The sequence below is a fragment of the Enhydra lutris genome, unplaced genomic scaffold, assembly GCF_002288905.1.
Source record: "Enhydra lutris kenyoni isolate GAN:26980312 unplaced genomic scaffold, ASM228890v2 scaffoldscaffold7, whole genome shotgun sequence".
Lineage (NCBI taxonomy): Eukaryota > Metazoa > Chordata > Mammalia > Carnivora > Mustelidae > Enhydra > Enhydra lutris.
Window position 1 is genome coordinate 36,001,976 of NW_019154091.1, and position 6,295 is coordinate 36,008,270.

Sequence of the window (6,295 nt, forward strand, 5' to 3'; positions counted from 1 at the left end):
GGCACCTCTCACATGAGGCTTTTATGAACTATTTCAAGGAGGAAGTGTCAGAAGAGGGTGAAATGACATTCCTTTTTCTGCAGCTCTATCTAACTCCTTCAGCTGAAAATAATCAGTATGCCAAGGGGCTATATTTTGGAATAGTATGTGTCCTTCCAGTTTAGAACTGCATTTGTGCCTTTGATTGTCTATTGACTGGGTTACTTTATAACTCTAAAGAGGCAGAGATTAACAGATAGATGCAAATACTTCCTGTCTAGCGGAGGAAAAAGATAATCCTTAAGGTTATGGTTCATGGTTCAAAAGGACATTAACCAGTTTTGTATCCAACCCAGCAATCTTCTCTAGCATTCCTTTATTAAATTAGCTGTAGGGGTGCCTGGGTGGCTCAATGGGCTAAGCCTCTGCCTTCAGCTCAGGTCATGGTTTGGGGGTTCTGGGATTGAGCCCCGCATCCCTCTCCGCTCAGCAGGGAGCCTGTTTCCACCTCTCCTCTAGGCCTGCCTCTCTGCCTACTTGTGATCTCTGTCTGTCAAATAAGTAAATAAAATATTTTTGAAAAAATTGACTGTAAGCACCAAGCTTCTCAAACTTTGAGCTGATTTTAATGTCTCATTTGTTCTTTCATTACTTAACAAGTTATAGAAAACCTTTGACACCTCTTCATCTTATATTTGCAGGAGAGTTGGGACTCTACATTTTTGAAAATTACACGTTAATATCATTTTCACAGAACTGAAAAGATGCCACTCAAAATGATTCCTGGCACTTATTCATTGATTAGCAAAGCATTGATACAATATATTGTATCCCGCTGTTAGCAGAAAAAGGAGTCATGAAGTTGGCAATCAGATGGACTTTAGGCAGCAGAAAAGACCTAAAATTTGCTGCTGCTTTTGGAAATATTGGTCAGCTTACATGTTAGTTTTCTATTGCTGCTCTAACAGTTTTTACCACAACTCAGTGTTTAAAGCAACACAAATTTATCACCTCACAGTTCTATAGGTCAGAAGCCTGACATGAATCTCACTGGGTAGAAATTGAGGGACCACAGGGCTGTGCCTTTTTCTGAAGACTGTAGGGGAAAATCCATTTCCTTGTTTTTTTCCCCCACTTCTAGAGGCTTCCTGCATTGCTTAGCTCATGGTCCCCTTCCATCTTCAAGGTCAGCAATGACAGTCCTTCTCATATGGCAACATTCAATCTGTCTATTCTGTCTCCCACTTACACTTTTAAAGATCCTTGCTATTTGGCTTCATTAAGATAATATAGAACAATCTCCCTATTTTTAGGGCAGCCGATTAACAACCTTAATTCCATCTGCAACTTTAATGTCCCTTTTCCATGCCATAATACATTCACAGGTTTCATAGATGAGGACATCTTTGGAACCATTCTCTGCATACCATAGGTTATAAGCATCAAGGGAGAAAACAGAGAATTTAGGGAAATAATATATACAATTCTCGTCTTTATTTTTTTGCTGAGACATCTCTCCAGTATCTTCGTGGACCATAGCTAGGTCCCTTGCTAACAAAGGCAGTGTGGGCCTTCCACGGCACGTATTTACAGTGGCAAATGCCAGGTATCTTTGTGCAAACGTTAATGTGTGTGCTATGCATTTTAAATAGATCTTTTGCACTACTCTATTTTCATAGAATGAAAGATGTGATGAAGTCAGACAGAATTGAATTTAAATTCTATTACTTACCATTTTCATGAACTTTGAGCAATTTGCCCAACCTTCCTACACTTTAATTTCTTCATTTGTATATTAAGGATTAATAATAGCTAGTGAAAAAGGTTATTGAGAGGGTTGAACACAATAATGTATGTGAAGTCATGAACAGAAGCTCTAAGTATATTTAAATCATTTTTTCCTTTTGGACTTCTTCCCAGGAGATTAGCTCTCTTGACCTAGGGTACATAACACCAAGTGGTATAAATCTAATGCTTGGTCTCAACATGGATTTGTACCCAAACCTAGAAAAGTAGACCAGAAGACACACTGGAAGCCCCAAGGAGGTAATTTTTTTTTTCAAAGATTTTATTTATTTATTTGACAGACAGAGATCACAACTAGGCAGAGAAGCAGGCAGAGAGAGAGAGGAGGAAGCAGGCTCCCCGCTGAGCAGAGAGCCCGATGCGGGGCTCGATCCCAGGACCCTGGGATCATGACCTGAGCCGAAGGCAGAGGCTTTAACCCACTGAGCCACCCAGGCGCCCCAGGAGGTAATTTTTTTTAAAGTAATCTCTATACCTAACCTGGGACTCCAACTCTCAACCCTAAGATCAAGAGGTATATGCTCTTCTGACTGAGCCAGCCAGGCCTCCTCTCTTCCTCCCCGCAAAGGGAGGCAAATCTTGTACATAGGGAAGGAAACACTCTTTTTTCTTCTCTTTTCTTCTTCCTTCCTTCTTTTCTTTCTTTCTTCCTCTCAATAAAGAATAGAGATTTAGGAGGGTATGTGGGTGGCTCAGTTGGTTAAGCACCTGCCTTTGGCTCAAGTCATGATCCTAGGGATCATGGGACCTAGCCCTGGTCGGCGGGCTCCCTGCTCAGCGAGGAGTCCACTACTCCCTCTCCCTCTGACCCTCCCCACCTACCCCTGCTCTTGCTGGCTCTCTCTCTTTAATGAATAGACAAAAAATCTTTTAAAAAAATAGTGATTTAGATAATTTGGTGATGACAAAAATATTGAGTTAATGAAATAGGCTAATAATAGATTATACTGTGTGTCTGACATTGTATGAAATAGTTTATAAGTGTTATATTTACTTCCAATAACTACAGGGTGTTATTCCTATTTTACAGAAAAAAATCAAGGCCCAAAGTAGGTACATTATTTGCCCTAATTGGATGCTAACAGTTTAAACTGTTGAATCCTATGTTATTGTTAACTTTTTCCTACTCGAGGATGTGGGGGTGTATCCATTTCTTTTTTTTTTTTTTAAGAGTTTATTTATTTATTTGACAGTGAGAGAGGGAACACAAGCAGGCAGACTGGGAGAGGGAGAAGCAGGCTTCCCCCAAGCAGGGACCACCAATGATGCAGGGCTTGATCCCTGGACCTTGAGATCAGGACCTGAGCTGAAGCCACCCAGGGGCCCCATCCATTTTTTTTTTGATGGACATGCTGGATGGAATACTGAGAAAAACCAATCAATATGGTAAGTTTAAACTTCTACTCTAAAGGAAGTATGGTCAGTGTAGTAGATGGAAAAAGTTTTCCTTAACACTCTTAGCGTCGCTGGCCAAGCCGGAGAGTTAAATTGACAAAGACAGATTAACCAGAGAAAAGCATACAAATTGTTTAAAAATGATTAAATAACATGGGCCCCTGGGTGGCTCAGTGGGTTAAAGCCTCTGCCTTGGGCTCAGGTCATGATCCCAGGAGAGTCCCGCATGGGGCTCTCTGCTCATCAGGGAACCTGCTTCTCTGTCTCTCTCTGCCTGCCTCTCTGCCTACTTGTGATCTCTGTCTGTCAAATAAATAAATAAAATCTTTAAAAAAAATGATTAGAGAACACAATGTAGTAGACACAAACAAACTTTAACACTTTAACAAGTGGACAGTTTCCATTAGGAGAACTACAAAATGGGGCAGAAGGCAGGAAGCTTTTATAGGATAAATAATAAAAAACAAGGAAGTAATTATCGAGCTCAGGTTTGGCTTAGTGTTTGGGGCTTGGCTGATTGGATATATTGAGTTTTTGGCCTAGTGAAGTATTTACAGGGACATGACATTTATCTAAATTTCAGTTTGCTGGCCTAGCATCCTGGGCAGGAGCGATCCCATCTCAGACCTACAAATTTATTTCAACAAAATTTATTTATTATAATTTTGATGTGACTTGGGAGCCTTCATCAGAAAATGAAGACCCAAAGATATAGACCAGTGTGGTTTTGTGCTAGGTTTGTTAAAGAGTGAACAGTAGTAGGGGAATATCATAAGTTAAAGAGTATGAGGTAATTTTATAAATCGGGAGATTTGTCTTGGTGTCCCTTTGTCTTCAGAGATAAGGATGTTCCTTTCTGCCCAGGGCATCTCTCACAGGAGGGTTTTATGACCTGTTTTAGAGAAGGAAGAGGGAAGCAGGAGTTTAGAATGGCTTTCGGGTTTCTGCCATTTTTTTTCAAACTCTCTTCAGTTAAAAATAGTCACTACAACAAGGTGCTTTATTTCAGGGTAGTGTGTCCTGAGAACTCCATCATGGGTATTAGTGGTGAGGAATAGGAGGCATTTTTTATTTTTAAATTCCGTATATTTTATTCAGTTATTCATTATATATAAACTATATAATAAATTATATAGTTTATTCAGAGAAGGGCAAATTAATTAGTTTTTAATTAATTAATTAATTAATTAATATTTAATTAGGAATTAATTAGGAATTAATTCAGTTAACTAATATTTATTGGACATCTTCTCTTTAGTAGGGATTACGAAATGTCCCTCTTTTACATTCATCTTTTAGCCTTCAATTTTCTCCATTAAAGTTGAGGGGCTTGGATAATCTTAAAGTTCTTTTTTGCTTAAAAACTTTAAGAGTCTCTAAGTCCTTTTAATCTTCACCTTATTTCCTCCCGACTAGACCTTAAAGTGGCATATAGCCTGGTGGTGGGATGGGAGTGTGACGCGTATGGTGGTTCACACCTGCAATTGGTGATGGTTAGAGTGAAGGTTATGGTTTCCTATTTTCCCTACTTCATCCAGGCCACCTTTGCATAGAAGTCGCGAACATACTTGTTTACTTACTTGGTTACCAGTAAACAGATACTTTCCAATGGTACTAACACCTCGAGGGGTAAGGGTCCACTCATCCTCTCCAATTCATTATGCAGTGCTGGGCTTGGAAGTTTTGAGGAAAGGTTATTCAATGTTAGGTTGATATGCAAAATTATATTGGCCAACCTACTATTCTATTTGCTTTAGTTGTTGTCGAACAACTGAGCTCCTTTCAAATCCTGATCTTTCCGTTTTTAGCTGAGCTTGCAGGGGGAGGGCTTCTACTTAAACAGATAGAATGCATTTCCTTTTCACCTGTTTAGGCTAATGACTTTCAGTGTTATGCAGAGTAAAGAAATTATTTAGCTTTCCATTCAGAAGAACTATTTTGTTTGAAAAAGAAAAGACCAATTCCAGCAGAATCATTAAATGAAAATGAGAAAGTTTAGCAAAACTAAAAAAAAAAAAAAGGAAAAGTCAGTCAAGGATTTTCTAGGGATTACAAATTGTTTTGCTCTGTTTACATCGAGGGAGACACATTCTTCAGTACCTGTTCCCAAGCTGATTTAGTCCACGAGAATGATTTTCCTATGGACGGCGTTTTCCCCAATACTTCGCTTTATTATTGATCCATTTCTTTTTCATCCTGAAATTGTGTTTGGAAAACTGCTACGACCCCATGACTCTGAAAGACTGGTCTGTCTTAGAGGGAAATGGAGTTGAAAAGAATTACTGTGAAATATGGGGTACAAGATTTTAGGTCAGAAAATTAAACTACTGGTTCATAATCCGTAAGACATGGTCTGTGAGTATTCCCAGGCTAGATTGAGATCATTCAACAAAATTATACATTATCACTATCTTTTTTCCCTAATATCATCGAAATGTGTAACTTTTGGTAGAGGTAGGGCTGGTGACCAGGGAATACAAAACATCTTTAGAGCCGGAATGCATCCCTGTATGGTAGTAGTGCTTCACTTCCAACGGGGCTGGAATGGCCCTGTTCCGCCAAAGTATGCAACTTCCACAGGTTTTTGGGAAAATACTCTCTGGCGCCTGGATTCCTTATCCTTGGAATATATTACAGGCCTTCTTTAGACACTTAGCAGCAATAATTCTCCCATGGAACCCATGGAAGTACATGAGTAATGTGAGCCTTATATCATCTGAAAATTATCTATGGATACAACTTTTTCATTGGTGCTCGGAGATTCAGCTTAGGCTCAATATCCACTGTACATCTCCGCAAGAAAGCTTTAAATTTCTTTGGCATGCCAAAAACCTAAGTTTGAATTAAATGACTAATGCTTTACCTAGTTTTTACCACTAGTTCTCTGCCAGAATCTTTTCAATTCATCCTCTGCCAAAGCCTGTCAACCATCATGACAACATACCCTTTCACCTCCCTATACCTCGTGCCTTTGCTTTTCCAGTCCTTTGGCTGCCCTCCGGTTTCTTCCCTCACATACTCGTCTGGCTGGTTCTTAGAAGCCTGGCAGGGATTTCTTGACATAAATCTGGCTACCACAAACTAAGAGCCAGGAGTCCAAACTCACCTCTCTGGG